This window comes from Ornithorhynchus anatinus, chromosome 7 (genome assembly GCF_004115215.2).
Source record: "Ornithorhynchus anatinus isolate Pmale09 chromosome 7, mOrnAna1.pri.v4, whole genome shotgun sequence".
NCBI classification, from domain to species: Eukaryota; Metazoa; Chordata; class Mammalia; order Monotremata; family Ornithorhynchidae; genus Ornithorhynchus; species Ornithorhynchus anatinus.
In genome coordinates, this window is record NC_041734.1 from 33,543,170 (window position 1) to 33,552,406 (window position 9,237).

At 43.6% G+C, this 9,237-nt stretch overlaps 1 non-coding gene across 1 annotated transcript; it reads left to right on the forward strand.

Annotated features, from left to right (window-relative positions):
• The first annotated feature begins 8,275 nt into the window (after nt 1–8,275).
• TRNAQ-CUG lies at nt 8,276–8,347 on the forward strand. Its single transcript has one exon. It is a non-coding gene; the product is annotated as a tRNA-Gln (tRNA).
• Nucleotides 8,348–9,237: the final 890 nt, after the last annotated feature.

Below are 9,237 nucleotides of genomic sequence, written 5' to 3' on the forward strand. Positions count from 1 at the left end.
TCAATAATACCACTGACTGTTACCTGTAAATCCCATAATGTTCATGAATTTGAGGTGCAATGGGGGAGAGAATCATTGGCGTGTGATTGTTATTTCCATTATCACTGGCACCTCTTGTCACCTCCACTACCACTGGCACCTTGCCATCACCTCCTCTCTTAAAAGGGAGTGTCTGTCTGTGAAATTCACTTTGAACACAGCGGACTGCTCCCCTGTGAACAAGGGCCAGCCCCTCTCTCCCCAAAATACTTTTAATCTGTCAGGAAAAAAGTTGAAAGTCAGTTTTATTATTAATTTTTATAAAAATATATTCTCAGCAGTTGAAAACCCTGGATGAATCTCCCATAGTCTCTGTTTGAAAAGGTATTCAGTTTTCTGAAGCAACATGGCCTAGTGGATAGAGCATGAGTCCAGGAGTCAGAAAGACCTGGGTTCTAATTATCTTTTCCCTCCTGTGTAGAAAACAACAATACTAATGATAATGGTATTTGTTGAGCACTTAATATGTGTCTAGCACTGTTTTAAGTGCTGGTGTAGATATAAGCTAATGAGGTTGGGTCACAGTCCCTTTCCCACATGGGACACATAGTCTTCATCACCATTTACAGATGAAGTAACTGAGGCACAGAGAAGTTAAGTGACTTGCTGAAGGTCACATAGCAGGCAAGTGGCAGAGCTAGGATTAGAACCCAGGTGAATTGATTGTTTGCTGGTGCTTCCAATTCAGGAGACAGAAACTCAATTTTAAACACAAGTGGCTAATTAGCATCCCTGATATCAATTAGCTAACTAGTGCCCAAGGTTTCCAGGGTTCCTGGATTCTGGTTTGAGACAGATGCAGGGTGGAGAAGTTTCATAATACTTGTAATGGTAAGTATTATTATTACTGTTAATATTATACTTGTTAAGAGCTTACTGTATGCCTAACATTGTATCAAGAGGGGCAACAGACAGATGATAATCAGATTTGGATATAGTCCCTCTTCCACATGGAGTTTACAATCTAAGGAGGAGGGAGAACAGGTTTTGAATCCCCATTTGACATGAGGAAACGGAGGTAAATAGGAGTCAAGAGACTTGTTTGAGGTCACACAGCTGGCAAGTGGCAGGGCTGGGATTAGAACCTAGGCTGTCTGACTCTTGTACTCTTTTCAGTAGGCCACAATGCTTGGTCCAATATCTTCCATAGTCACTGGAGAAATAATTCAGAGGGATCTAAATAATTTGAAAGTGAGTTCAACCCTTCTTTCCCAAGAAGTCTGGATCACTACAATAGTAATAATAATGGTATTTGTTAAGCTCTTTCTATGTGCCAAGCACTGTTCTAAGCACTGGGATAGATACAAGGTTATCAGATTGCCCCACATGGGGTTCACCATCTTAATCCCCATTTTAGAAATGAGGGAATTGAGGAACAGAGAAGTTAAGTCACTTGCCCAAAGGCACACAGCTGAAAAGTGGTAGAGCTGGGATTAGAACCTAGGCCCTCTGACTCCTGTACTCTTTCCACTAGGCTACACTGTTTGGCCCAGTAGCTTCCACAGACATTGAGGCTGGGTCTTGACTGGAGAAATAATACAGAGGGACCTAAGTAATTTGAAAGTGAGTTCAACCCTTCTTTCCCAAGAAGTCTGGATGGCTACAACAACATGCAGAGCTGTTGGACTATTTCCCAGCCATTGTAATGGGAAACATACTTCCACAGTAGGATGAAATTCCTTGTCAAAGATGATGGCTGAATGTCGGTCTTGAAATTTCAGAACTGAGAACCTGCACAAAAGAATCAATCATAGTGCTTATAGTTTGCTTTCACTCTTGTCTTTGCAAGTATTATTCCCCCTGGATCTTCAGTCAATCAATAAATCCAAGGTATTCATTAAGCACTTGAGTCTTCGTTGTACTGCTCTGCACACAGTATAGTAGATTTGGTAGATGAAAACCTTGCCCACAAGGAGCTTACAGTCTACAGGGGGAAACACTGAAATAGAGTGTTAGCTCGTTGTGAGCAGGGAATGTGTCAGCTCTGTTGTATTGCACTCTCCCAAACAGTACACTGCTCTGCACAATAGTAAGTGTTCAATAAATACCAATGATGATAATGATTATGCAGACGGAAAATAGTAGAGAATTCCTGGAGTGCAATGAATCAACAAGAGTGCAGGGGTGCAGTATGGGCAAAGAGCAAGGTTTTTTTTCACATGTGGGACCCATTGACAGTCAAAGTGAGTCCAGCATAGCTGCAAGTAGCATCACAACTCTATGCACGACAGACAGTTGCCTTGGTAACCACTGCAATCCTCTCCATATATGGTTGCCAGACAATTTGATCAAGAATCCTGTTGGTCTTGTCTACTTTCAGAATGGCCTTGTTAGTTCTTCAGGAAGCAGCATGGTGTCCTCTTCATGGAATGGCCTAGTTATTTCTTCAGGAAGCAGTATGGCCTAGTGGATAGATCATGGGCCTAGGAGTCAGAGGACTTGAGTTCTAATCCTGGCTCTGTCACTTGTCTGCTATGTGATCTTCGGCAAGTCAATTCATTTCTCTGTGCCTCAGTTACTTCATCTGAGAGGGGATTAAGACTCTGGGCTCCATGTGGGACAGGGACTTTGTCCAACCTGACTAGCTTGTATCTGCCTCAGTGCTTAGAACAGTGCTTTACACATAGTAAGCACTTAACACTACCAAAGTAAAAACTCCTCCCTATTGGCTTCAAAGCTCTCCATCACCTTGCCCCCTCCTACTTCACCTCCCTTCTCTCCTTCTACAGCCCAGTGCACACACTCTGCTCCTCTGCTGCTAACCTTCACACTGTGCCTCGTTCTCAACTGTCCCACCTTCCACACCTGGCCCATGCCTAACACTGGCCTGGAATGTCCTTTCTCCTCACATCCACAAACTAGCACACTTTCCCCCTTCAAACAGTGGAAAGAGCATGGGCTTTGGAGTCAGGGCTCATGAGTTCGAATCCCAGCTCTGCCACTTGTCGGCTGTGTGACTGTGGGCAAGTCACTTAACTTCTCTGTGCCTCAGTTCCCTCATCTGTAAAAGGGGGATTAAGACTGTGAGCCCCACGTGGGACAACCTGATTCCCCTATGTCTACCCCAGCGCTTAGAACAGTGCTCGGCACATAGTAAGTGGTTAACAAATACCAACATTATTATTATTATTACTGAAAGTTCATCTCCTCCAGGAGGCCTTCCCAGACAAAGCCCCCCTTTTCCTCTGCTTCTCCAACCCTCCTCATTGCCCTGACTCCCTCCCTCTTCTCTACCCCCTTCCTTGCCCCACAGCACTTGTGAATATATGTACATATTTATTATTCTATTCATTTTACTAATGATGTATATACATCTATAATTTTATTTATATTGATGCTACTGATGCCTGTCTGTTTTGTTTCATTGTCTATCTCCCCTCTTCTAGACTGTGAGCCTGCTGTTGGGTAGGGATTATCTCTATTTGTTGCTGAATTGTACTTTCCAAGCACTAGTACAGTGCTCTGCACACAGTAAGCATCCAATAAATACAATTGAATGAATGAATGAAATACCATCATCATCATCAGTGGGTAGGCATTCCTCTACTTGCATAGCCGGGACTAGAAACTAGCTCTCTTGATTCCTGTGGTCATGCTCTTTCCACCCGTCCAACAGCAGGGACTTTGGCAGTAGAGACTAGTGGGATTATTCAAGAATCATTCACAGTTACCATTGCATAACAGCTATGCTGAGGGCCAGGGCTTAAAAAGGAAATAACAGTAGTGTTAATCCCAGAGGTCTGGAAGTTAATTTTTCCTGTCCTAAACATTTCCCCTCCTTCCCTTCTCCTCGCACAATCTGGATGGATTTAGCACCCTTAGGGATAAGTGTTTTGGGCTGTCCACAACTGCTAATGGACCGTCCGAAAACACAATTATAGGGTCATTTACTCAATTTGCCAAAGAGAAGTCCCTTTGGGGCCTTGGCCATGAAGGCAAATGGGTGACTTATTGGCCTTGTACAGGCCCATCCGGATACCCCCAATGGGAAACAAATGCCTTTCTGGATCACTGGATGAATCCAGATCTATCCCTAATGTTTGTTCTTATAAAATGTGATTCCCCCTCCCCCATCTGAGGTCATACAGTTGTGTGTGAGGGCCAGTGAAAGGGGAATGGTGAGCTCTGCAGAAACCTGGTTCTCCTGCTAATAAATGAATCTCGTGGGTTGAGATTTCTAATTCCTCCTTGGGTAATCCTTTGCTGCATGGCCTGTGCAAGTTATTCAACACATGTGTACTTTCTTACTTGTGAGATAGGCTATAATATTACCGAATGACCTCACAGGGAGATCCATAGGCTGTGAGGGCTGCCTGAGGTTGGGGTCGTTTCTACCCTCCTGGCAGAGGTTGCAGAAGCCACAACTGTTCTCTCCCCAACCCCACCCCAACTCTGCAGGAGCAGAGTGCAGGTAGAAATTATCGTCATCATGAGTAGAGCACTCGGAAAGTTGAAGCAGTTGACCCTGACTTGAATCACGAGGAGCAGAAGAGAGTAAGACCAACTTTTACCAATATGGAACTGTTTTATTCTTTTTCCTTTTTGTTTTTATGATACTTGTCAGCTGCTGACTGTGCCAAGTACTGTACTAAATGCTGGGATAGATACAAGATCATTAGGTTGGAAAAAGTCCGTCTTCACATAGGGATCATGTTCTAAGTAGGAGGGAGTAGGATTTAATCCCCATTTTGCAGATGAGGTAACTGAGGCACAGAGAAGTTAAGTGTCTTGCAGACAAGTGGCAGTGGTGGGATTAAAAACCAGATCCTCTGACTCCTAGGCTTGTGCTCTTTCTCTATACTATAAGCTTTTTGTGGGCAAGAAATGTATCTGTTTATTGTTATTTTGTACTCTCCCAAGCACTCAGTACAGCACCCTGCACACAGTAAGCGTTCTATAAATAAGACTGAGTTGAATGAATGAATGAATTTCCACTAGGCTACTCTACTTCCCTTTGGCCAATCTTTATTTTAGTCCATTTTCTTTTCGTGTGTATGTGTGTGTCCTTTCACTCTCCTCTTAAAAATAAAGAGAACCTTATGGGCAGGAACCATGACTGAATCCATGTTCAATGTTTAGTACAGAACTACACGCATTGTAAATTAAGGTGTCCTTTGGCTCAAAGACAGTGCGGCTGACAGTGAGACTGTGTCCATGAATGCAAATGCTGCTGGGAGAGAATCTCTTGAATGCTTCCATGCCGTGGCCTTGGAAGTAGAGTAGTGCCAGTTATATAACATTTGGACTGAGTTTGCTCGCAAACCAACAGTTAAGGGAAAGAAATGTCTTACCATCATGCTTAAGTTCTCTGTCGTATTGCTGCCTTTGCCAGGAGTGGGGGAATCACACTTCTCGAACTCAGTTCAGTGTGTGAGCTTGGGATGTATGCTGCTATTTAACTGTGACAAACAAGTGGTTTTTGGACCAAACGTCTCTTTTTTTTGCACAGCAGAGAAGAAAGATGGACAGAGGAGTAAAAATGGACAGCTCATTCATTCATGAAACCACAATGGGGGTGGAGAGTGAAGAAAGACAACAATTTTTCTCCTCTGCAGGTGGGCCTTCTTTGGCTTCTCTGTGGGTGCCTTCTACAAAGACTTGGATGACTTACATGACATTTTACTTATTGTTCTATGAATCATTGACCTATGGCTATTTCTTTAGGCAACTAGAGAAAGTCAAGGTTTCATACTATCCCAGGGGCTGGGGCCTTCTCTGCCATATCCATGGCTACTCTATGTACACAAGGCAATCTACTGTTCGCAGACTCTCTCAGCTCCTGCCCTCAGGTAACCAAAGCTTCTTGGGAAGGAATGTCTCTTTCAGTGCTGATCTTCTGGAATGGAATTTAGCCTCTAAGCGAGAATTGTTATTTTTTTCTATAACTCTAAGTGTCTTGCTGTTCTGAGCGGGTGGTCTTCTTCAAGATAGCATCTCTAATAACTAGAAGCTGACTCGTGGTACTCTGACACATTATTGTGTCAGAAACAGAAGAATAAAGTACTGGCCCAGGCATTTGGGGTTAGAAGGTGATTCTAGAGGACTGACTGCCTTTGGCCCTGATGGACACAGGCTTCAGAAGCTCAGGACAGGAAACATACTACAATAATAATAATAGAGAAGGAGTGTGGCTTAGGGGAAAAAGCATGGGCTTGGAAGTCAGAGGTTGCGGGTTCTAATCCCAGCTCTACCACTTCTCAGCTGTGTGACTTTGGACAAGTCACTTAACTTCTCTGTGCCTCAGTTACCTCATCTGTACAATGAGGATTAAGACTGTGAGCCCCACATGGGACAACCTGATTACCTCGTATCTATCCCAGCACTTAGAACAGTGCTTGGGACATAGTAAGTGCTTAACAAATACTAACATTATTATTAATAATAGTGGTTTTTAATGAGTGTTTACTATGTGGCAGGCCCTGTACTAAACACTGTGATCGATACAAGCAAATTGGGTTGGACACAGTGGATGGGTCTCACAGTCTTAATCCCCACTTTATAGATGAGGTAATTGAGGCACAGAGAAATGAAGTGACTTGCTCAAGGTCACACAGCAGAGTGGCAGAGCCGAGACTAGAACTCAGGTCCTTCGACTCCCAGGTCCCTACTCTGTCCACTAGGCCACCCTGTTTCTCTATGCCAACTTCTGGGGTAGATGCTAGATAAAATAAGCTCATTGTGGGCAGGGAACATGTCTGTCAACTGTTGTATTGTACTTTCTTAAGTGACTAGTACAGTGCTCCTCACATAAATACCCTTGCTGATAGATGATCAGATCAGTCAAATCTCTGTCTCTCGCAAGTCTCAGACTCTAGGAATGGGGAGGACAGGTATTTTATCCCCATTTTATGGCTGAGAAAACAGAAGCACAGAGAAGCTAAGTGACACACCCAAGGTCACTCAGCAAGCTAGTGGCATCATACTGGTTCCTAGTCCAGGCACTTTCCACTAGGCAATTCTGCCTCCTGGTGTTCGGCAGCAACTACTGATCACAGCAGTTCATTTTGATTCTCTCCTCTCCTCTAATTCAAATGTCTACTGTTCTACAGGATTCCTGACAGACAACACCCTGGGAATTAGTAAGGACAAGTTTGACATCCATAACTATCTCTTTTCACCTCTAGATAGTCCATTGCTGATCGGGGTGGACCATGGAATGTGACCCAGAAATGGCCACACCCATGGACTTCTGTTTTTTTTGTCACTCTCTCCCTGATAATGCCATCTGAGGGGTTGGAAGGTGTTGGCAAAGAAGGCTTCAAGGCAAAGCAGCAGTGTTGGAAAGGTAATGGGAGATAGAGGAAGAAGCTCAGGGTAGTTCATTGTAAGCAGGTAATGTGTGTAACAATTCTGTTAGAGTATACTCTCCCAAGTGTTTAGTACAGTGATCTGTATACACTAAGTGCTAAATTAATATGGTTGACTGATATTAGATGACATAGATATAGAGAACTCCTAAGTGAGGAACAAAGACTAATCTGCTCACCTCCCAAATCAAGCCATCTCCTCAGCCTCCTCAGCACAACTATGTACTTTAGTGCCAAAGGTCTGCTGTGTGACTTAGGCAAGTCACCTAACTTCTCTGTGCCTCAGTTTCCTCATTTATAATATGGGGATTGATTTCCTATTCTCCCTTCATCTTAGACTGTCAACCCCTTGTGGGACAGGAATTGTGTCCAGTCCGATTATCTCGTATCTGCTCTAATTTTCCGCCCAGTGCTTGGCACATATACATATACACCAAATGCATGCCATCACTAATAAATAATGATGATTTTATCCAATAAATATTTTAGTATCTTATTTACTCTCCTTCCCCTATTCCTCATGCACATATGTCATTTGATCTCTGTTTTTCTTCCCCACTGGTCCGTAAGCTCCTCAAGGGAAGGGACCATACTTGTTCTGTGTGAAAGCACACATATCTAGTGCAGTGCTTTGCATACCCTAGGAGGTTATAACTGTTTGATATTCAGTAGTATTTTTTAAGCACTTATAATGTGCCAAGCACTGTTCTAAGTGCTGGTTTAGATACAAGATAAGGAGGTTGTCCCACAAGGGGCTCACAGTCGCAATCCCCATTTTATCAATGAGGTAACTGGGGCAGAGAGAAGTTAAGTGACTTGCCCAAAGTCACACAGCTGATAAGTGGTGGAGTAGGGAGTAGAACCCATGACCTCTGACTTACAAGCCTCTGCTCTTTTCACTAAGCTACACTGCTTCTCCAGTAGTAATTGGCCCCATGGTGTAATGGTTAGCACTCTGGACTCTGAATCCACCGATCCAAGTTCAAATCTTGGTGGGACCTTAACTACCCTTTTGGGAAGCAGCATGGCTCAGTGGAAAGAGCCTGGGCTTCAGAGTCAGCGGTCATGAGTTCGACTCCTGGCTCTGCCACTTGTCAGCTGTGTGACTGTGGGCAAGTCACTTAACTTCTCTGTGCCTCAATTACCTCATCTGTAAAATGGGGATTAACTGTGAGCCTCACGTGGGACAACCTGATTACCTTGTATCTACCCCAGTGCTTAGAACAGTGCTCTGCACATACTAAGTGCTTAACAAATACCAACATTATTATTAGTAATAGCAGGAGCAGCATATTTTTGAAGTGCCCACTTGTGCAATGCACTGTGAATAAATACCCTAGGCACTCAGTACAGGGCTTTCCATTCTGTAGGCATTCATTACAGTACTCTGTATATTCTAGGTCTTGTAGTAACTGTAGTATTTGTTAAGCACTTACTATGTGCTAGGCACTGTACTAAGCACTGGGATAGATATAAAGTAATTGGGTTGGACACAGTCGCTGATCTGCATAGGCCTCACAGTCTTAATCCCCATTTTACAGATGAGGTATTTGAGGCCCAGAGAAGTGAAGTGACTTGCCGAAGGTCACACAGCAGACACGTTGTGGAGCTGGGATTAGAACCCAGGTCCTTCTGATTCCCAGGCCTGTGCTCAATCACTAAAGTACTCTACACCTTTGATCATTCAATCTATCATATTTATTGAGCGCTTACTGTGTGTAGAGCACTGTACAAAGCACTTGGGAGAGTACATTATAGCAATATAACAGACACATTCTACAAAGCACTCAATGCAGTACTCTTCAAATTATAGGTACTCAGTACAGTCCTCTGCCCACAAGTGATGTTCAGTAGAGGAGTAAAATATAGTGCTTTGCCCACAGTATATGGA